This window comes from Protopterus annectens, chromosome 15.part0, assembly GCF_019279795.1.
Source record: "Protopterus annectens isolate FY-2018-M chromosome 15.part0, PAN1.0, whole genome shotgun sequence".
In the NCBI taxonomy this organism is placed as follows: domain Eukaryota; kingdom Metazoa; phylum Chordata; order Ceratodontiformes; family Protopteridae; genus Protopterus; species Protopterus annectens.
In genome coordinates, this window is record NC_056749.1 from 152,364,068 (window position 1) to 152,389,583 (window position 25,516).

Consider the following 25,516-nt stretch of genomic DNA (forward strand, 5'->3'; position numbering starts at 1 on the left):
GCTTAAGGAATTTTCCTTTTTCTCTGTGGTTGTGTAACCATTTAGTTAGTATAGTTTATTTTCAGGGGGGTGTGGGGGGGGGGCAAAGCCCACCATATAAAAGCTGAATTTTAAGTTGTTTTATGTAATTGCAAATATAAGAGGGTTGTTTACAATTGCAACCACTTCAGTGAGATGTTTGTTGTGTTTTGCTCCTATTGATTGTCAATGAACTTGTTCTGTGTATTCTCTATTGACCAGAGTCCATTGACAATTTAAAGAAATATACCAATATATTCTATATAAAATGATTCTGTAGTTGCAACTCTTCAAACAGTTAAGACACCTTATTTTTAAAGTATTGAGTTTGTTAAACGGGTTCTTTGTAAGATACTGAAAAAACTGAATTTTGCCGGTACTCAATGTTTTCACATCTGTTGTCATATGTCACAAAATTACAGGTATGGAGAATACTATTGATCCTTACAATCTTTGTCATTCATCTCCTTTGGGACCAGAAAGAGACAATGTGACCCACAAAAATCTTGTAAAACTGGAAAAAAATCCCTTCCGCATATGCAAGCTGATGGCAAATTGAAGTTTATCTGCCATACCTTTGACATAAATAAATAAAATACTACACATGACTGCAGTCTGACGATCCATTGTGAATGCCATGTGTTGTGTTGGTAATTTGTAAATTGTAATGCTGCAAGTGCTGAACAATACCACAGATTCTTATTAGAGCTAAGGATTTGCTTGGTTTATACATGTACACAACATAACATGCTGTTCTGACTTTAAACATTTTTTAGCAGGCTTAAAAAAAAATAGCAGGTCCTAGCAGAGGTATTGCATTTTTCATTCAGATTGTGAATTCTATCATTTTTATTCTTCATGCTTAAAAGAAAAACAAAATGGTAATGTCCAATAAACTTTTAACCTTAAGTATGATCTCTTCGTCTTCATCAACCAACAGTATACAACTTTACTGCCCTTGGTTCATAAGAAACTCTGGAATACATTTTATTTAAATATTACTAAGGCCAGAAAACGACAACTTAAAATTTTACATTATCCATGTTTGCATAGTATATCAACAAAAGAAAAAAGAATTACAAATACATGAATACAAAAAAACATCCCTTTACTGCATAAATATAGGTATGTGCAAAGTACTTCAGTTTCTGCTTTCTAGGGACTGCTTCACCAAATATGGCAACTCTAGAAACAATCACTTCACATGTAACTTGAATGCAAATTGAAATTGTTACATCTGTCTGATATGTGTTAGGGTAGCTTTGATTACTTACTTACCTAATAGTCTACAGTTATCATTGTGAGTCTGAAAAATTGCTATTTCATAGCTGACAAAACATTGCAATTACTAGCAAAATTACACATAACTACACTGTACTTTAGATTAATAGGTATGAAGTGCTTAGTTTGTTGCTATAAGAAATATTTCACAGCAATCAGCAGAAAACGGCAAGCATCTGGTTTCTTGTACAGAGTAATGTAATCAAGATTTAATGCATTTGCAAATACATAATATTATCTCAGCTATAGAACTGACATGGTACAAAACAGCATTAAAATTAAGCAACAGTAGGCATGTGGCAAGTGTTCTGCTGAGTTTTTATGCCTCTAGTTAAAAAACAAACTAGCAAATAAATTAGCATTCAGCGTAACTCAGATAGTTATCATTAAAACTACAGTAGTGGTATGAATAAAAGCCTGAGAGAGAGAGAGAGAGAGAGAGAGAGAGAGTGTGTGTGTGTGTGTGTGTGTGTGTGTGTGTGTGTGTGTGTGTTTGTGATGTGAAAAGTGACAAAAAACAAAAAACACTAACAAATGTAAAATACTTTTTAGTGGATGCCTATTTATAGTTAATGCCAAGGAAAAATCAGCTCAAGATAGCAGTAATGTAACTGGTTATCATTAAGCAACTAAAAAGATCACATCTGAGTTTCCATTACACATACCCACCCACCCACACACACACGCGCATGCACGCACCCCACAGAGATTAATAAATGTACAGGAGAGAGGCAGAGAGAGAGAGAGGGAGAGAGAAGCAGAGTTAATAATTTCTCACACATCATAACATTACTGTTGTATTCCCACATCCGCACCCTGCAAGTATTGCTTTCTAATCACTGTATTTTTTTCTTCATTTTTTGCCAAAATGAGTGTATCAAGAAGCAACTGAAAAACAAATATGCCATTTATTTCTTCAACAGTGGAAAAAAGTCAATAGCCTTGTGTTTGCAGAAATGTCTTCAGATGAATCTAGAGTCACTTCTCAAGTATGTGCACACCTCAGCATAATGATAGTGTAAATCTTGCAATATGGCTAGTTTTCTCTGTAATTCTAAATAACTGGTCTTTAAATTTTCATACTGCCTATAAAGCATACTGTTTCTGTTGATATTACACAGCGTGATCACAAAATGTGCTGTATCTATCAAACCATCAAACTGTCTGCCCCAAGCCTAATTCAAACTGAGATAATATATGGCTGATTATATCATTACTTATTTTACACCAGTTGGAGTCCACAATAATTATATTATCTGTGACTTTTAAGCAAAATAAATGCCTTCTCGGAATCCTGTCTTTTAATTTTATTTCATATTTTAACAAAAAGTAATATAACTGTGCATAAATTTAAAATCAAAACCATTTTGCAGCTAACAAATATTAATACTTTAGTAACCATCCCATCTCAGAGTTACCAGTCAAAGCTTTCTAGATATTCTAAGGGTATTCAAAATGCTTATTTTATTTTAATATTTATCAATATCTCTCTGCTGAGACTATGTAGTCGCAATAAAGTTGTTTGTTTTGAGACGTATATCCTAACCCCTTCATTGTAATGGCATATGCAATGAAGGGCTAAAGTCTTGACTATGACCCAGATAACTGCATGATTGACTAATAGCCTAGGTACTGTAACCATCTATGGGAGGCACAGTGTATTTAGTCAGCCTGGGGGAAAGATGGCAGTATAGTTTAATGGAAGGCTATTACCCCATGGTGAAAGATAGTGTCTAGCATGCTGAGGATAAGTGTTTGCTCCAGGCAAATTACATCCATGCTCCAGCAAGGGAGCATAAAAAGGTCAAGCACGCCACTTCAAATAATGGCCCCTGCAGATAATAGCCAACTGACACTTAATTCCTGCCTTAAGTTTAAACAAGAGGATGAGCATACCAACAGTCATACCTCTAGAATATGTAGAGTCCCCAAAGGGGTGATAAGGAAAGTTATGACTAGGCAGAAAACATCATATGGGGATAGGTCCATGGAGTAAATCTGGATTGCCTAATGGTCAAAGAAATCTGGAATTTCTAAGAAAATGTATACAAAAATTAACACTGTAATAAGAATTTACCATCTCATACCTAGGACACCACAAGAAAACAACAAGTGTTTATTATTTTCATTAATATTTGTAGATTAAAAACAACAAACCTAAGAATCCAAATTAAACAATACTGAAAAGAATACAAAAAGTACAATTTCAACAGTTTCATAATGTGAAATAGATTGTTGTGCACCTTTTCTTAACAATAACTAATCTAACATCTATATAAGCTTTATTAAAAAAGATGGCAGTAAGGCATGCATTTTCAGTATACATTCAAGCAGTGTTTCTTCATATAAAAGTTGTACATTTTTTTTTGTCAGTACTCAGTGTCTCAGTCTTCTGATCTAATGTACAAAATCTTTCATTAACACAAAAATAGTAGGGGACAGATGTAAAACAAAATTCAACATTATACCAAGAGAAAAACATAGAACAAAGTACTCTCATTTGCTGTAACTGACAGACTCACTGTATATATCCAAGAGCATTTTACAGAACCTGAATCATACCACAGTGCCCATCACTTCAAAGGTGATGGTACTCTGGGAAATCAAAAATGGCATCTTAACCTGTGAGTTTCTTGTACACATCAGGAAATGTCTCAAATTTATGTTCTATGTTGTTCTGCTGTGCCTTCTCCAAGTGGATCTTAATAAGCCTGATGCTGTCCAACTTCACCTGTATTTTTTCCCCCAAATTTCCCTAGGATAGACCAAGCCCTCAAACATGGCATCATGCACATCACTTAGGATTACTTTGTTTGTTTGTTTTTTTTTTTTTGTGTGACTTTTTCAAGTTTGTCTGGACAGAATTCTCCACTGTGCAATGACCACTATGTGCTTGACACTGAACTACCTTTCCAGTTTTTGCACAAGATGCAACTGGATTTTTGAAATGACTTAAGCTGAACAACTGAAACAAAGATGCCAATTGTTTTTCTGGTATTCCTGACTTCAGTTTCCTTAGCAGCTGTGATGTTCAGTCCCTGCAGATAAGCCTTCAAGTCAGAGCTCATCTCTAACTCCAGAAGAACCTGACAGATGCCAGATTCAAATTCATTTGGCTTTTCGCCATTAGGTGTCATAATCTTTGTACTAGAACTTTTTTTTTTGCTAAATGGTTTATTAAGATTTTAAAATAAACAACAGAAATATATTACATATGCAAAAATCAGATATAAACAATTGTAAAACAGACAAAAAATAATAAAACAACTATTTACAAAGTGTCTACCCATTAATCTAATAATGCAGAACAGTTGCACAATAACCTTCTAAAAAGAGAAAAAAATCAATATGTTGTCATCTTGTTCAGTAATCTCTTAAGCTGCATCCATGAATTTAATGCAGAGTTCCATCTAGTGCTTCTGTCTTTGATTGTTGAAATCTCCATCTGACAAGTTTCAGTTGCAATGCTGTACAATTCTTTCAATGTTGGGATGGAATTACTTTTCCAGCTTCATTATTACTTTTCTTGCAGTTGTTAAGATGGACCAACGAAGAGGGACATCCATTTTCTTGATGCATGAAGGAATAGGGGGTATTAAACAAAATCAATTAATTATTTAAATGAAAATTATCATTAAAATGTGCTTGCAAAAATAATTAATATTATTCCAAAAAGGTTTAATTACATTGCATTCACATATATGTTGCCAATAAGCTATGATGTTTAGAGTGCATCTCCAACAACCAATTTTTCCCCCGTTACCATTTCCATTTGTGCAGTGTAATAAAAGCTTTATAGATAAATTTCCAAGAGAATAATTTCCATCTTGGTGATCTCAAGGTTTGAAAAGAAGATGTAAGTATTATTTTTTCTCAGCTTCACTTGGATAGTAATCATTTACTGTTATGAAATAATCCCAATAATTATCATGGCAAAAATCTGTTTTAATTTTAATAATTTTATAAATTTTAGATAAATAATTTCTCTTAGGAGGGTTATGGTGAATTGATAATATCAACTATTCAATAAGCTTTGGAATCTAGTTTTTAACAGAAACTTGCACCAAGGATAATCTTTCTACAGCAAATCTGCAGTTTTGTAAATATATCCATAGCTCTCGATTTAAGCTGAATTTGTTTAGTATATCATCAAGTGAGTAAATATTTTGTTTTTCCATTAATTGAATCCAAAATAGTAATTGTTTTTCTTTAAATTTGTCCACTGTAAATGTGTTGAAAGTGCTGATATTATTTTGTGGGTATGCAAAGGGAAGATTAAAAAGATCCAAGCCCTATATTCAGGTTCCCTGAAAACCAGATTTTTAAAAGTGTTGAATGGTATTATTTTGTATGATAGATTTGCTGTTACATTTTGAGATACTAGTAAATAGTCCTTTAATAAACAAAAGTATTATAGTTTATTTTATTATAAGCATTATAATTTATTCAAGTATTCTCCATGATTACGTACCTTTGTATGCCTTTGCAATTGGCAGAATAATTTTTATTAGCCCATAAAATAACTGTTTTTATAATAGCTGAGGTAGAATATGTTTCAATATTAGATATCTGCATTCCTCCATTGGACCAACTGTGTTGATGATGTTTAATTGCTAATCTAGGCCTATTAGGATACCAGAGAAATTTAATTATCAGAGTATTAAATTATTTTATCTATTGATTTGGGATAGGGAGAGCTTGAAATTGAACTATGTATAATATTTTGGGCAATATAAACATTTTTATAATTAAATATATTTCTTCCAATGTATAATCAAATGCAGTCCAGTAATTTGTAAGGTTTTAATGTTTTCTAAAACTTTACTAAAATTTATGTTGATTATATCTTTAATATTTTTAGTTAGATCAATTCCAAAATATTTTAATTTGTCATCAGGCACTAAATATTTAGAATATTGTTGTGGTATTTTAATAGGGTTAGAATTAATACATAAAATACTTGTTTTATCCTCATTAAATGTAATACCTAATATAGATTGTAATTTCTGATAGCCTTAAATAAAAAACTGAGAGTATTGTTTTTATCTGCTAATGTTAGTAAGATATTATCTGCAAATAAAAGTATTTTGGAATTTAAATTATGTCCCAATTGAACTCCTTTAATGCCTGGATTTTCTCTTATATAATTTGCAAAAGGTTCCATAACTAAGGTGAATAATAACAGGGAAAGAGGGAACCAGTTGGGTTGTCAAATGGCTTATTGACAGAACCCACACTGTAAAGGTGGCTGACTTCAAATCCAGCACCAGACAAGTGACAAGTGGAGTGCCTCATGGTTCAGTCCTGGGACCTCTCTTGTTTGGCATCTACTTCGCTGAAGTACAGGCCAACACTAAGGGACTCTGGCTAACAAAGTTTGCAGATGACTGCAAACTGGGAGCCATTATTGAATCCCCAAATTATGTCGATACTCTACAAAAGGGCCTTACAGAAACAGATGTTTGGTGCCAGAGCCATGGGCTCAAGCTCAATGCCAAGAAATGTATAGTTATCCCCTTTGGGAAAAAACATGTGCCCGTGAATTACCACATAGGTGGCAGTACACTAAACACTGAAAGTGTGATAAGAGACTTAGGGACACAGGTGGACAGTGGTCTCACCTTCAATAACCACATCGCCACAACAGTCAGGAAATCCTTGTATGTGGCACACCTCATCACTAAGGGCTTTTCATCCAGAAAAAAAGGAGGTCATTGTCCCAGTGTACTCATCCCTCATTAGACCCATTATAGAATACAACGCCCCATTTGGTATGTACCTCTCAAGACATCTGCAACAACTGGAAAGGCCGCAGAAATACCTCACTAAAAGAATCACAGGCTTAAAGCAGATGCCCTATGCTGACCGCCTTAAAAAACTCCAGCTATATTCTGTTGCATATCGTCTAGTCCAAGGTGATCTCTGCTTAACATACAAGGCCATGTCAAACCCAGAGCTGTTGGACATGCTAAACTTAAAGAAATCCCAATCCCTAAGTGCCACATGCTCCAGGCATCTAAACCTTGTCATCACAATAAACAAAACATGCTGGAGGAATAGGTTCCTGACCCAGATACTCCCCAGACTCTAGAATAGACTGCTCATACATGTCAAGCAGAACACCTCTTTGGCCCTCTTCAAAAGGAACCTTGATGATTGGATGGGAGAAAGGAAATTCACCCCAGGGATCACGTCAGTCGCCCTGCTAGAGAGGGGTCCAGGGAAGTAAATAGTGTGGGAAGGATTTGCCAGGGAATTGTTATGGCTAGGCTTGTATAGGCCCTAGGGCCGATAGCCTAGTACCAACCTATGAGCTTCTGAACCTATGAACCTTTATTAACTGGAAATGATTGTGAAATATAAGAGCCTATTGTTATATAGGACAAAGTGTTCTCTTATAATTTAGTTATAAGTTGTAGGAAATCTATTGGAAAATCACATCCCTGTAATATTAGCAAGAGATAGTCCCAACTGACTGTATCAAACGCTCTATGAATATCTAAACTTACTATCATTAGTTGATATTTTATTTTGTTGGTATAATCAATTATCATTAGGATTCTTTTGATATCAAAATTATTCCTGTTTTTAACAAAGCCAGTTTGATCTTTACTAATTAAATGTGGTAGGAATTGTTGAAGCCTATCAGCTAGAATGGACATGAATAATTTATAATCAATGTTTAGTAATGATATAGGTCTATATGATATACACTCTGTTGATTCTTTATCAGATTTCAAAATTGGGGAGACTAGTGTATATTTCCATGAAGGAGGGATAACCATTGCATTTTTATCTGGTTGTAATGTTTGTAATAAGATTTTCAGAACATTTTTGGGCATCAATTTATATAGTTCTGATATTATCCCATCATTTCCTGGGGCTTTATTGTTTTTTAATTTATGTATTTGAGTTATAAGTTCCATCATAGATGTAAGCTCATTAATTATTTCTAGATGTTGTTGTGTTAATATATAGTTGGTATATTTGTAAATACATTTTTAATTGATTCTTTCCATTTTGGGGTTGAATCAATTAATTTTAATATAATGTGTTCTGAATTCATTTAATATGTCTTCAATTGCACTAAACTTTTTATTTTTATTCTGCCTATATGTCTCTTTGATATGATTTTATTTTATTATCATTTTGGTTCTAGATGCTATGTTACTTAATTATTTTGGGTTTATTGAATAACTAGTTAATTTTATTTTCTGCATATTTATTTTATCTTATGATATAAATTTCTTAATATGTATTTTGTAAGTCATTTATTGTTTGTAACAATGTTTTATTATTATGTTTCCCTATTTTGGTGTTCGCTTTTTAATTTATTCATTTTCTTTCAGCTCTTTTAAATCTCTATCCTAATGTTTCCTTTTTTGTGAAAACCAATTTATGATTCACCCATAAAGATAAGATTTAAGAGCATCCCAAATACATGTTATTGATATGTATTTTGTATTATATAAGCTGGTATAATAATTATGCACATTTCAAAAGAATATGTCAATAAAAGATCAAATAAAATGATGCTATGATCTGAAATTGGGCATGACACTATTTTAACATTATCTACATATGTGACTAAATCATCAGAGATAAGAACTCTATCAGTTCGTGATTGTGTACCAAATCTATTTGAAAAATGAATAAAATGAAGATAATCTTTGACTAAAAATTGCTTAAAGTCTTTAATGTTAAGTATATTTATGCACATTTTAATGCTTTTGCAGGTGCCAATATTTTGCATTTTCCCTTTGTATTAGTGTCCTCTTCACTTAGTCTTCAGCTATAACTAAATAATCTTTGAAGTGTTGAAGTATTTAATCTAAGTGATTTTTGGCTGTTTTCACTCCTATGGCAGGAATCCAGTACACATTTAGTAATAACTATATTTTCTTATTAAGATATTAACCAGACCAAACATACCCTTATCATCATTATAAGTATTTAATATATGTGGTGTGGATAATGTACTTTTCCCCAAAATAAGTACTCTTCTTCTTTTTTTGGTTGAATTGAGGGCTAGCTATTACTGTATATTGTTTATTAATCATCCTATCTAAATATTTTGTTAATAGATGTGTTTCCTAAATAAAAATAGCGTATAGGTTCAAAAATGTATAAAAACTAGCTCTTTTACAACTATTATTCAACTCATTTATATTAATTGATAAACACTTTAAGGCATTTATTTGTAATTAATTGTTAAATTGTGTATGTTTTGTTTTCCATTTTTGATTTGAATGACATACAATTCTAATAAACCACTAGAAATATAAACATATAACTTATTAATGGGAAAGTAAACATTTTAAATTAATATTAAATAGAAAACATTTATCTGTAGACACCAACATAAAAACATTTAAAACAAGAACTTTATTACATAATACACTTTTAATCCATCTAACCCTCATGGAGTAACCAACTCCAGATTAGATAGAAAGCAAGACTTAGAAGTATTATCTAAGAAGCAGAATAAGTTTAACTCTGCTATTCAGTGTCTAGGTTTTGTATAAATATTTCAGTTGTAATAGCATTTAAAATGTTTTGACTGTGATTAATTAACTCTTTTGTATGTTTCCCCTTATGATTGCTTAGTCAGTTATGCTTCATAACAACTATTTTAAGTATTTTCATATGAAATTGTCTTGCGTAATAAGCAATCTGTTTGGATGGATGAGTAGAATATCAATAGCATATGCTTTTTGTGTAGTTCTTATCTTTAAAGATAAATGGAAGAAAATGTTATTAATATATGTGCACATATTGTACAGTTGTCCAAAGCATGACTAGGTAAATATTACATTATTTCCTACTATATGATGGGAATAAGTAATGTTAATAATTTTAAAATTGACATTGCCTTTAAACTATCCCAGTGTAATCAGACAGTTTTACCAAAATGAATAGATACTGGTTATTACCAAATTTCTTTTCATATGATACAGTGAAGTAGTGATTCATCTAAATATATTGAGTCAACAGAAATTGAATACAGGTAAACAGTGCACATGGACATCTACAATCTTACTAACTTACATATATATATTGTGTATGTACTGTCCATTGAACAAGCAGATTTCTGCCTCTATTTTATTTCCTACTGCTATCAATGATTACAAAGACCTGAAATTATTCAAAATACAAAATAAGTTATTTGAATAATTCAAATAATTGAGGTGCTTAATGAGCTTTCTTTATAAAGTTTAGTTTGTCTCTCACTTAAGAAGTGAATTATTTCAGGTTGTTAAACATTATACATCAATACAATTATATATTAAATAAAGTATTTAACTCTGGTTAGTAATATAGATACTGTGATGAAAAATATCCAATTTTACATTCTTTTTGAAGTGTTTAATATCATTGTTTTAAATCTGCTTCTATCTGTTAGAGTCTGCTAGATTCCTTGTATGCGAGTTCATTTTGTCTATTTACACCTGACTGCCAGTTTTTATACTATGGCATCTTATATTTCAAATAGTACACTTGTTCACTAAACCATAGTTGTTAATAGTTTTAATATGTGAAGCCATAAATATTCCTTACTAAAGCATGAAATATTTTCCAGCCATTTTCCATCTACCCTTCATTCTGTGCTTCTATTCTCTCCTCTCTTCCCTTTCCCTCTCCTTTTAGGTATGAATCTTTTTATGAGAAAAAAATGTACAAGTAATTGCTAAATATCCAAACGATCCTCTGCATATGGCAGAATGACCATTTTATGAGTATTCATTCATAGGTAATTGCTAAGTAAGTAATCCTAATGCTTACAAGAAACCCAGTTCAACACCTCTTGTGCTTTTGAGAACTATCTAATGAAATGACATGATCTGAGTGACACAGCAAGTAAGAGGCAAGTTTGGTATAAAACACAAACATAGATAGTCTTAGTATAAAATGCAAACATAGCATAGATAATATTTATAGGTCATTCTAGATTATGATGAGTAACACCAATGCACTGCAATAGGTAGATGCAGGCATATTTATGAAACATGTACATTCAGTTGTGTTACTATTGTTGATAATTAATAAATGTCAGATATTTAATAAATATAATAGCACTGACCAAAAATATAGCAGTATCATTGCATTAAATAGTTTAGTATTCTGACTTCTGCGTCAAAGAATTACAAATTCAGTAACAATAGGCAATATGCATTTTGATCAAGAGATTATATAGAGTTGGTATTCATTACCTATAGTATTAGCCTTTTGCAAGGTGATCAAACTGGAGTTAGCACTGATAAAAAGTAATTCACTGACAAACAATGGCACAAACCATGACAAGCATTCATTGCTCAGTATTTATTAAATCATTTCTTAACTTCATGAATACTGTTAACTCAAGGACATAGTGAAGGTTTTTAAAAAATATAAAGAGAGAGAGAAAGGGAAAGATGTTAGTGTGCCAGCTTTTAAACCAATCACTCCAGAACCATGTAAACTGAATTGTTGAGTCTATTGAGTCATAAAATGCATTGCTATTCCCACTGCACAGCTTGATAACCATCACTGTGTGTTTATTACGATCATGAGAAAGTGAAAGTGATGGCAAAATAAAATAGGCACTTCAAATGAGACATTAAAGTAGGTCTTCTGCAATATCATTACCACTGCTCTACATATTGCAGTTTTGAATCAAATGCTTGAACATATTATTTTTGTAATGTACAATGCAATAGTCACAAATATTTGTTCAATGCAATTACACATAGGTCAACAAAATAATTACATAGGTTACAAACAACAACAGTCCTAGCATGTTTTCTTTACAACAGTTTAACAAAACTGTTGCAGTGCACTTAAGATGTCTCCCCTAGTGCTTGAATTTGTTGATAAAAATTATTCACAAAGCTGTTCAAAGCTGACAGGTGGCCATTTCAGTATCACAATTAATGAACATATTTTGATAAATAAAAAAATAACTGCTAGCCTTGCAACATTGTTTAACCTCTAGGCACCGTCTATACAAATGCTAAGGACTAGAAGTTAGCTGTCCCATGTAAAGACAATGAAACAATCTGAACCACGTGCTTAGTATGAGGAATTAGTACAAAAAAACATTCTAAATTTTTAAGGGTTACAACAAATAATAATAGATTCTCTAATTTGGCTGATTGATAATTAGAGGAAAGGTGACTGGGACCTGGCTAATAAGCAAGAGTTGAAGTGTTGTAGTTAACTAATACATATTACCTGTTGAAATTAATTATCAGAACTACCGTTGATAAGGAAGATGCTAAATAAAACCCGCTTATTATACAATGATGACTTACTGATATTCAAAAATGAGTACACTTTTTAAACAAGCTGAGTTTGCCTTTCTATGTCACTAGTACTTGTTGATTACCATTAATACATTAATACATTGCAACAAGTTACCATTTTGTATATGAGGAATGCAAACTATTCTCTGTCATCTGGTCATGCCCCTTATCTTGCGTAACCAGGGAAATACTCATTTAAAAAAGAGAAGTCTCTTATAACTTGCCCTGAGGTGGGAAAATGCTTCAAAATATTTAAAACAGCTCGAGCTGTCAAATACATTTTTTGCCTCTCTCAAAACACCCCATGCTGTTATGTACCAGCTGCTAAAAATATCTCAATCCCATTGCAAATGCTGAATAACCACACAAACCTGACACTACAACAAAGCAATAAGTCTAAGGCATCCCCCAGAAACACAAAGATACAACTCACCAAAAAAAGGAGAAAAGAGTAAATATCCATTTATCTCCACGGTAAAGCCATCCACAAAATTACTAGAGGGCCATCCCCAAAGTCCCAAAAGACAGAACCATGTCCCTAACACATCAACAATGTAATACCCTATCTATAGATCAGTTTAACAGGAACCCTAGATCCAAGGATATCAAATATATAACTTCCAGCTATATATCAATGACAGAAAGGTGATCACAAACATACTGAGAGCAGCCAAACAAGTCAGGGAAATTTGCCTAGAGCAATAAAGTTAAACAAATAGACATCTTCAATCATAAAAGAACATATATAGCAAGAAATTAGCTTACCTCATTTTGAAAGGCATTCTGGACAACTGCACCACTCAACAACTCAGTCTCCCCAATACAAGGGAGTACTCAAAGGGCTCCCAACAGGACAATTCAACCACAGCTTACATGGGGCACTAAATCTACTACAGACACATCAAAAGCAGGCTGGAAGCAGGCTGTCATATTAAACGTATCATGTCTTGCCACCAAGAAGGTATTTAAGTAAAGAAAATGAGGCAATGAGTCACAAGATAAGACCTGTCTAAATAAAATCCAAGCCCATACCATATCCACCCAGCATAATTACAATGCAATGTGATCAAGACAGACCAAAAGGTCCAACCATAGCCACAAATGTCATAACACACAGCAACCTTATAAATCAATAAAAAAAATATTACTCAAGGAGGCATCTACAGGAAGAAAAAGAATAAGATCCCTACTGCAACAATAAGTGATATGGCATAGAATACAATCTAGTAGATTAAACTCAAGACCTTAGTAATTATTTAAAATATATCGTTGATAGTTGTTAGTTAAATAAATGAGTGAAATAGAATGTATGTATTTACCTCATTGTGGTCTTAAGATGGTTCCTTCCATTTGGATTGAGATCATGTAAATATATATAAAAATGAGTGAAGAAAACGGTAAAAAATGCAGTAATTACACAATAAGTATTATTAAAACATTATAGGACTATATCTTGCATGTTCACAGTGAGTACTTGGATATGTTAAAAGGTCACTTTTTGTTTAACTTTTTCTTCTTTTGCTGTGTCTTCCAGCCATTTCTCTCAGCCAGCCTTTTCAGTATACTGTTGCTCCAGTCCATTTCTTCTGTTTCATCTATTATCTTTTTTAATTTTAGAAAAGCAAAGGCAGACTCTGTGCCTTCAAAAAGTTTAGTTTCATCCTGTAGAAATATCTTAAGTCTAGCTGGAAAAAGCAGGTGAACTTTGATTTGCTTTCTTTTAAGTTCTTTGATGATGGGCAGAGATTCTTTTCTTTTGGAAATAACAGTAGGGGAGAAGTCATTATCAAACCTAATTATTTTCCCATCTAACTTGATAGGAGATTTTGCACATGCTATCTTAAGTATTAGTTCTTTATCAAGTGAAAAAAGAATCTAACAATTACAGATCTTGGGGTGGAATTTTTCTCTGAAGGAGGCATTGTAAGAGACCTATGTGCTCTCTCAATTCCAAAAGACATAGCTTCACTCAAATCAAGTATATTGGGGAGCCAGGTTGCCAGGAAGTTTAATATGTTATTCCCTTTGATTTTCTCTGGAAGTCCAAAGATCCTTATGTTATTTCTTCATGATCTGTTCTCCAGATCATTAGCTTGGCCAAAAGGAGTGTATTTTGTTTTAGGAGAAATTCTGTATTATGTTCATCATCTGACAGTCTTTTATCTATATCATTTAGGGATTCCTCCATTCCAGAAATTTCAAGTTTTTGTTGAGTGAGTGTCTCCTTAAACAGTTCCATTTGTTTAGTACATTTGTCCATATAGTTTTCAAGCTTACTGTCCATTTTATCCATTTTCAGAGATAACTCCTGAATATTAGAAGTATATGAAGCTCCTTCTTCGCTGCAGTTTCATGTGAGTTACTTTTACTATGACTCATCTTTCTTGTCTGAGGTGTATGCTTTCAGATAACTTTTTGACAGGAAAGTATTAAAAATTCCAGGAAAAAATTATATGTTATTGAAGAGCTGAAGATTTCTGCTCCTATCTCTTCAGCATCCTGGCCACACCCCTATAGTGAATTGTTCTGTTCTCTTTGTACTAGACCTAAACATGGCTTATTGTGGCTTGAGACAGCCTATAAAGATTTACCCATACATATATTTTTTTTAATTTTCAGAGCTTATTATTTATTTATTTGTTTATTTGTTCATTTTAATTTTTTTCCAGTTTTACTTACTTTTCAACTGGTAAGGCTGATGGTTGTTAAATGACCCTTTTAAGGACAATGTGTGCACTGCCTGATCAAATGATTTGCTTAGCCACATGCTGCAAGTGGGTAGAAGGAATCAAACTCAGTCACACTGATTTAATTCAAAAACCCATAAGGCAAACCTCCAAACAGTTCAATATCTTAGTAATAGGTGTCTCCATAGTAAGACACACCAGGGAGAGGGTCACAGTCAGTTGCCTATCAGGTGGCAGGATTCGCCACAATAAAAACTCTCTGGACCATTTAGTACCACTTTAGCTGACAACTAGTGACAACAAAGTCCTAGACCTGATCCTTACTAATATGAGGAAGCTCTGTTCTCCAACACTTGCAGCTTCTTACCTGGGCAAATCAGACCAAAAACAGTCACACTCGCGGTAAGATGGAAGCCAAACACATCCTCCAGTACCTCATTCAGCAACTACTTTTAGACCAATTTACTAAAACTGAGTGATAACTGGGCTATATTTAAAAGCCTTCATCACCTCAGTAACCCCACTGCTTATGCAGAATCTCTCACTACCCAATTGTCTGCATGTGTAAATAGCTGCATAGACACCTCTGTCTCCATAAGAAATAAATGCAATGCCACATTCAATAAGAAAAGCCCTATAGCGGAACCCTAATATAAACAGGATCTATAATACAAAAAAAACCTCACTGCATGCAAAAATAAATCTAAACAAGAATCGGTGCCAACCAGGTGAACACAACAAAACAAATCCAAAAACAAATACACCTCGCAGCCAAAGTCCTCCAACCACAGAACAAAGTTTATTTTCACAATAAATGACAAAATGGTTAAGCGCTTTCATCAGTTGACTTCATCAGAACAATAATTACATAAAAAACACTCACTTAAATATAAAACCTTGCCCACAATTAAGAAACAGATGACCAATCATCAAAACAAAACAGTTCTTAAAGTGAAAAGGTCCATAAGGAGAAAAATGGTGAATAAAATGGGTAATAGAAACTGCCATAATGCTATAATAATTACTATAAATATTATGTCACATTAATATAATAATAAGGCTCATATAATAAAATGTACTAAAACCTAAAACATGAAACTTGTCACATGATACCCTTTATAATATATATACACTAATTTAATACTATGAAATAGATGGTTTAACTACCATAAAATAAATTTAATGACACACTATGATATAAAAATATAAAAATACACTGAAACCAAAAAAGCAATATAAAATGCTTATCACAATTTATAAGCTCAAAATTTGAGCTCCGATTTGATACTAACATGGTCATTAAGGCCAGGTGGAACAGTGGCATTCAATTCTAATTGCCATCTAGCTTCTGCCCTAAGAAGTTGGTTGTTCCAATCATCCCCCCTTATATCCTTACCTACTACTTCGAGAATACCAAACTGGAAAGAGTGTTCAGGAAAAGCTTTAATGTGTTTAAATAGTGCGTTTTTTCATCATGTTTGGAAATGTTATATAGGTGCTCATAAATCCTCCTACATAACTTCCTTTCCATCTTTCCTACATAATACTGTTTGCAAAACTGGCATACTGTTAAATACACAACTCCTGAAGTGTTACAAGTCCCTATCCTGAACCTTACTTCAATATTGTAAGGTCCCAATAACACCGAAGGGGTACTAATAATATATTTGCAATACTCACAGGCACCACACTTTGTTGTCCCCCTGTTATTGATTTTCTTAACCTGCCCATAATTTTCCAGTAAGCTTTTTAAATTCCTGCTAACCTTATAAGTAAAAGAGGGTTTGTTGCCAACAGTTGACCATAAATCTTGATTACACTTGAACATATTCCAATTGTTCAAGATAATATTTTTAACATGGAAAGATGTTTCACCCTCAATCAACACCATAGATTTAGTGTAGTCCAAACCTTTGTTGCTGTCAACTACAGGGGTAATCTCAGTGGTACCAAGTAATGGTTTAAATCTCAAACCCCATTCATTAACTACTTGTTCCTTGATATCGTTAACAAACTTCAAGGGATAAGCCCTAGCTCTGAACATATCATACAACTTGTCCATTTCAGAAATCACAGAATCAATATCAGAGCACATTCTCACAACTCGGACCATTTGACCCTTCACAATGTTCCTCTTAACATAGTAGGGATGGCAACTAGAAAAAGCTAAATAGTCATTTGAAAATGTCAGTTTCCTGTAAATACAAGACTGGAAGCAACATTTTGCTAAGTCTTTGTACAAAAATACATCTAGATAATTAATATTAGAGGACCCAAAGGAACCTGTAAATTTAAAATACTCACATCTGTCATTTAAAAATTCCATAAAAGATTCATGGAAACCATCTATCTTCCATAAAATAAATAAATCATCTAAAAACCTGAGGTAAACCAACCACTTATCTGAAAATGTACTCCGAAAAATAAAATTGGTCTCCCATTTGTACATAACAAAGTTAGCAAAGAGGGGGGCGCAACTATTGCCCATGGCTACACCAGCAACTTGCCGAAAAAATTCCCTTTCAAACATAAAAAAAATTTTTTTTAAAATAACTTCCATCAAGACCATAATAAAGTTGATCATTGTACTACCCAAGTTTGTCTTTTCAACCAATGCCTCATGGAAGAACTCTAAGCCCTTCTCATGGGGAATGGAAGTAAATAAATCAACCATGTCAAAAGTAGAAAAACACACTTCATTATCATAATATTCATGTTTGATTCTTTTTAAGAAATCCCAGGAGTCAATCAATATATGCTCAATGGGAGGCAAGCTTTTCCTAACAATACGGTCCACAAACACCCCCAAAGGGTATGTAACATTGTTATTACCAGCAATAATTAACCGGTAAGGTGGGTCACTTACATTTTTATGAGTCTTGGGAATCCCAAAGGCAATAGGAATGATAGGTTGTTCAATATACAAAAAATTATACATTTCTTCATTGATTGCACCTTGAAGTAGTGAATCTTCTAATAATAATCTGATCTTCCTATAAGATATGTTGATTTCATTCTTCGACACACATTCATATTTAGTTTCATCCTGCAACATGCAAAAAATCTTATTATTATAGTCAACCTTGTTTACAACAGTCATGCCTTCCCCCTTGTCAGGTTTCATAAACCATAAGTTATCATTACTTCTCAATTGTTCTAAAAGTAATTTCTCAGTCCTAGTTAAATTAAAATATTTTGGTTTATGTTCCTTCAATTTCTGATATATTTCCTGGCAACATATTTTTTCAAAGGTGTTTAATAGGGGGTGTAATGGGGGATTAAAACAGCTCTTCTTTTTCAAGCTTAAAGATGTTCCACCAGTATAGGTCTCACTGGTGGAGTCTTTGTATAAAAGGCTCAAATTTACTTTCCTAACAAAGAGCTTTAACTCAGTTAACGTATCACTAATTTTAACCTTTATTTATTTATTTATTTGTTCATTTAATTTTTTTTCCAGTTTTACTTACTTTTCAACTGGTAAGGCTGATGGTTGTTAAATGACCCTTTTAAGGACAATGTGTGCACTGCCTGATCAAATGATTTGCTTAGCCACATGCTGCAAGTGGGGTAGAAGGAATCAAACTCAGTCACACTGATTTAATTCAAAAACCCATAAGGCAAACCTCCAAACAGTTCAATATCTTAGTAATAGGTGTCTCCATAGTAAGACACACCAGTGGAGAGGGTCACAGTCAGTTGCCTATCAGGTGGCAGGATTCGCCACAATAAAAACTCTCTGGACCATTTAGTACCACTTTAGCTGACAACTAGTGACAACAAAGTCCTAGACCTGATCCTTACTAATATGAGGAAGCTCTGTCCTCCAACACTTGCAGCTTCTTACCTGGGCAAATCAGACCAAAAACAGTCACACTCACGGTAAGATGGAAGCCATACGCATCCTCCAGTACCTCATTCAGCAACTACTTTTAGACCAATTTACTAAAACCGAGTGATAACTGGGCTATATTTAAAAGCCTTCATCACCTCAGTAACCCCACTGCTTATGCAGAATCTCTCACTACCCAATTGTCTGCATGTGTAAATAGCTGCATAGACACCTCTGTCTCCATGAGAAATAAATGCAATGTCACATTCAATAAGAAAAGCCCTATAGCGGAACCCTAATATAAACAGGATCTATAATACAAAAAAAACTCACTGCATGCAAAAATAAATCTAAATTACAAGAAGCTAAACTAACCAAGGAACTCTAGCCTACAAACAAATCAACTAATGGCAGGTATTAGCTAAGAATAACGACTTGCATGAAAGATAATAACAAAGCTTTTATTGAACTATATTAGAAACCTCATAAACAATGCCCAACACTGCAGGGAGCTAGCAGTAAGTAACACTACCTACTCAGACCATGAGGCCATGGCCAATCTAGTAGCGGATACATTTTACTCAAAGATCACCTCCCTCCCTCTCCCCATCATTCTCAGATCGCATACCTCCATCTACACCTACCCTCAGAAAAATCTCACAAGAACAATTCATTAAGGCACTATCCAAGGTCAAACGCACTTTTTATTGTCTAGCCTAAAACAGGACCTCTCAAAACCCCTGTAGGAATTATTCAGTATCAGCCTACAGATCATGTGCTGGATGAATGGATGACAGTGACAGTCATCCCCCTGTACAAGGGTGGGTCAACTGACCCAGGAAGATATTGACCCATGAATAAGTTTGATGAGCCTCTTCTGTAAGGCTGTGAAAATGATAATTATGGAATTCATAAGCAAAGATATAGGTAACCCACAAACCCTTGACCCGAGTCAGATCATTTTTTATCAAGGGCAAATTCTGACTAATCACCCTGGATGATTTCTTCAAGAAGGTTACTGATTCAATGGATGACAGAAATTCACTAGACACTGCATATCTAATATCTCATACCATTCCACAGTTATGTATTGTTTAGAAGTTCTGCCAGCTAAATGTAAATCATTATGCAATTCTGTGGATAGCAAATTGTCTCACATATAGAACCCAGGAAATTAGGGTCAGTGGCTCCATTATTACCTGAAGACCTGTCATCAGTGGTATACCCTGCGGCAGTGTCACTAAGCTACTCATCTTTGGTGTTGACTTTGGAGCTCAAACCCAGTGTTATGGGCTTATGGCTGACCACGTTTTCTGATGACTGTATTAACTCTCCAGTGGAAACAGAGACCCACTAAGAGAGTATTTCCCCAGTAAGTTGCTGATGTCAAACCTTAAGTAAACCTAACTACCAAAAAATGTGTAATAGTATAATTTGGGGAGAATAACATTTCTTGCAGCTGTCACATTTATAATACCCCCTTATGAAAATCAATCCAGTAGTTGGCAACCCTGGGAATCTATGCAGACAGCAAACTGCTCTTCCTATCTACTTTTGTAAGAAAGGCCTTTTTTTAATTTGCACAGATTATTAATAAGATATAGTATCCAAGTCCTTTTAACTGTATTAGACATTTATTAGTCCGATCATTGTGTATAATGCCCCCTTTGGCACGTACCTGTCCAAACACTTGTCACAAACTTGAACACTCAAAAACTAACACTAAAGATTCATAGAGTAGTACTAGGCTAACTGCCCTTGTGGGCTATTTTAAGAGTAGCAAATTACCTCATATGAGAATCAAACCCTGCACCTTGCATCTGTAAGGTAAACACTTTAACCATTATGCCAACCTCTCACCCAACCTAAAAAAAAAAAATCATAAGCCTAAATCATAAAACATATACTGATTATAAACATATATAGATTATCTCAAGGCCGTGTACCTATTTTTGTATTCATACAGGTTGCTGAGTTGTGACTTCTGCCTAGCATTTAGATCCCCTACAGATCCTTTCCTTTCTGACCTATTGCATATCTGAAAGCCCAACGGTGGTATAAACACATGTTCAAGAGATATTATCTCTTATGCAACATGAGAGTAGGGAACAGGTGGCGGAGACCCTGGAGAGGTGGAGACATGCTCTAGAGGGAAGAGGAATGAAGGTCAGCAGGACTAAGTCAGAATGTATTTGTGTGAATGAGAGGGAGGATAGAGGAATGGTGAGGATGCAGGGAGTAGAGGTGGCAAAGGTGGATGAGTTTAAATACTTGGGATCAACAGTTCAAAGTAATGGTGAGTGTGGGAGAGAGGTGAAGAAGAGAGTACAGGCAGGATGAAGTGGATGGAGAAGAGTGTCAGGAGTGATTTGTGACAGACGAGTATCAGTAAGAGTGAAAGGGAAGGTCTACAAGAGGGTAGTGAGACCAGCTATGTTATACGGGTTGGAGACAGTGGCATTGACAAAAAGGCAGGAGTCAGAGCTGGACGGGGTAGAGTTAAGATGTTAAGATTTGCACTGGTTGTGATGAGGGTGGACAGGATTAGGAATAAGTATATTAGAGGGTCAGCCCAGGTTGGAAGGTTTGGACACAAAGGCAGAGAGGCAAGATTATGTTGGTTTGGACATCTGCTAAGGAGGGTTGCAGAGCATATTGGGAAAAGGATACTAAAAATGAAGCTGTCAGGTAACAGGAAAAGAGGCCTAAGATAAGGTTTATGGATATGGTGAGAGAGGGCATGCAGGTGGTTGGTGTAACAGATCAAGATGCGGAGGACAGGAAGAAATGGAAACAGATGATCCGCTGTGGCGACCCCTAACGAGAGCAGCCAAAAGAAGAAGATGCAACATAAAAAAAATGTGTTGCTGGGACAGATATAAATCAGAGAATCATACTTCCTTGGAATAATTTTTCTCTCCACATAAAGCAAAGTGTTTCTCTTAACTTTTTCAAATGTAATCTGGTCAAATGGATGGGAACCCACAAATTCATCCATGCAGTAGTAGCACCCTTGTCCATTATGAAAAACAGCAACATATAAATGTAGTGCTACTCAAGGTTATTTCATGATTAACAATTCCAGACAAGCAGGTTCACTGTAGTCAGCAGGACCAAACGATATACTTTTGTATTCTGATTGCATAGCTGCTTAAGAAAATTACTTTTCTTATTGCCGTTATATAAAATTTGAGATATTTTAATGTGATTGTATAACAGAGCTTTTTTTTAAAATATTTTTACTGAAATGTTATATACAGGAACAAACACATTAACATAATAATACAATTAACTATTTACACATGACTACATTAATTCTAGCTGTATACATTCTTAAAATTAATTAAAAAGATAAACAACATAAACTGGTCATAGAACATAGAATAATACTTCTCTATTAATGAGGTTCATTTTTTTACAATAACTGTATCTTGTGGTTATTTTGTTTTCTTTTAAAAGTAGACATTTTGTTTATGACACACAACAGTCACAGTAGGTATAAATTCTCTAAATGAAGGTGTAGCATCATTTCTCCATTTCTTTATAGTCAAAGCCTTGACTACTGTTAAGCTCAAAGAGAAGTGAGAACTGAGACGTGGGTACATAACTGTGAAAATGGAACATTAAACATCACCAAAAGTTAACTGATATGAATTTATCAGACAACAATGCTTGCAAAAAATATTGATTTTTTTTTCCCCTCTAAAGATTTTAAAACCATATAGCACCAATCTGCTTTAAGGACGTACACCTCCAATAACAAATAATATAACAACAGCCATATTGTTGCCATGGTATTACATATTAAATCAATGACCAGCATTATTCTGTTAGTGTATTCATCATTCTGCTCAAATGATATAGAGAACAGCAAGGCATTAATATAATATACACATTTTCACAGAAAAGCACTTTTTCCCCCTCAGAAAATGAAGTAGAAAAGTTTATTTTTCTAGAGGTCCTTATCTTCCCAAGTTGGAGTGGTCACTAGTAGACTCTCAGTTCCACAAAACCCACAGGGGGACCATATTTCATCAGCAAGAAAGATTTGAAGATTAAGATACCTAAACTGTATTCTGTGTGTCTCTGCTTGACCCTGTGGCAGGTAGGATACACAGGGATGCCCTGAAGTTTTAAAAGTTAGTCAGTGGTTATAAGCTAAGCAATGTATATATGCCAAATAGCTTATGCTACTGCAGCATCTACTGTTACAGTAAGTTTACGTATATAACTGCTCTATTTATACAGTCAGGGCAACTACTGTTATCATAGCAACATATTCTGCTAAGCTAAATATGCTTAGCAGAAAGGATTAATGTCTACAGATTAAAAATTATGTAGTTTATATGAAAGTATTTGGTTTTAACTTCTTTGGACATTGATACATGCATTATTGAAAGCTTCTATTCGGCATTATTTCCCATCTCAGTATTGAAACGGCACAAGTCTCAATTTGTTGAAAAAATGATAGATTATGGACCTACGGCATACAGGCATCCGCCAAAACATAAAAACCCTGCTATCCAGTTGTGTGAAAGGTAAATGTATTTTTGTACACAGAAAGTTTTTCTGCATGTATTTACTGATTTTGCAATACATTATAAGCTAAAGGAAAATAATACATGTAGTTTTGTTTAATTTTGCTTAAACTTTTTAGACTGAATTACCATTTCTGTATTTATGATATTAAAAACTAAATAAAAAAAAAATTGGCTAAGGATTTTCAAGTTAGGAACAGACTTGAAAATGCATCTTTGTGATTTAGGTTGTATAATAGTTCAAGTGGTCCATGATAGGATGTCCACCTAATAATAAACTGAACTGTTTACTCTTACACATTTTATATTCATTCAACATTACCTCACTTTTTTAGTTGTGTTATAGGAATATGCATCTTGCAAGACTAATTAATTTTAATTTCAAGAAATATTACTAATCCAAATGATGCATCATAAACTTTATAGATGATAGTTTCAAATTCATAAACTATCATTTCATACCTTTGGTGTGGGGCATTAATTTTTATAATAGGGGTAGCTCATACTCTACACCTCATTAATAACTTTTTGAACATGTCTGGTAGCATGACTTTGGTTGTAATTAACTACAAAGGCAAGTTACTGACTTGCACATCTCTACTTATTCCAAGGGCAGGTCTCATAGTAACAAGATCACTTCTTAAGACACTAATTATACTTGAAGCAAATTTATTAGGTTCTGTCTTTGGGGAAAACTATAACCACATTACAGAACACACAAGTTCAATTCTACCTAAGTGACTTAGAATATCACCTACTGCAATACAGTTTAAGTTATATATGAAACAATTGCATAATTTATATATGAAAGTTACATTTAATACATGTGCATATGATAAAAACCTTTTCACCTGGCCAAAGTGGCACATATTTTATGGAAATGTGAGATCTTGCAGCATAAACCATATCTGAAACCAATGCAACTAACTGTACTTCATTTTTTAATCATAATAAAAGCTTACTCTTGAAGAAATGAGGTTTGGTAATAAACCAATTTGTCCAGGGATATCTTCAGAGTGGGGTTAGATAACTATATTAGTAGGAGTAAAAAGGGTAGGGGGAGGAAAGGTTTAAATGGGGATGGCGGGAAGGTTGGGAGGAAATGAGGTATGGGTAGGGAGGGGCTTAAGGGGCTTATGCAAGTGTAACTGAGTAAGGAATCACATTTTGGCATGAACTTGTTACAGCAAGTACTACGTCCATGATGACCTGTAGGTACTTCAGTTACAGGTAAGCCTGGAGGTAATAGTGGCACAACTAAGCAAACTGTTGCTTAGATCGTGGTACAGCAGGGTAAGGACATATTTCCTTTTCCCCACTGTAGTGCAATCTCAGAGTGAGAATATTAAAGTGGGGGTGGGGGGCACATACATCCTTCCCAGTCAAAAAGTCACTAACTGCTTTAATCCCCACATTGTTGGGTATAGCAGTAAATAAACTATTAACATCAAGCGTAACCAAGATCAAATGTCCAAGTGGCTGCTGGTCAGACATTTCTGAGTATAAAAAAGTCAGGAAATGGGGGATGTATTTTAATACCACTGGTGCAAACTCCAATGCAGGTTTCAGATTCCCCTCAACCCATACTGACATACACTTGTCACCCAGCCCCTGCCAGAGACTATCGGACTCAATGGTGGATCTTTTCTATTTTTATACACCTTCAGCAATCCTTTGATCATGGGTATAACAGGATCTGTTGTCTTCACAAAATTGTATGTCTCCTCCATAATCACTCATGACCTAAACAGCTCCTCAACCCTGTCATTCACATTTATAATGATCTTTTTAACTTCACACATTTTTACTTCTGTGTAGGTATCTGGATCATTAAGCATACATCTCACTTTCTCTTCATATTTGGTACTCGTCATGATCACA

At 34.1% G+C, this 25,516-nt stretch overlaps 1 pseudogene; it reads right to left on the reverse strand.

Annotated features, from left to right (window-relative positions):
- Positions 1-3,877: 3,877 nt before the first annotated feature.
- Positions 3,878-25,509, reverse strand: LOC122789805 (annotated as a pseudogene).
- Between the last annotated feature and the right edge of the window lie 7 nt (positions 25,510-25,516).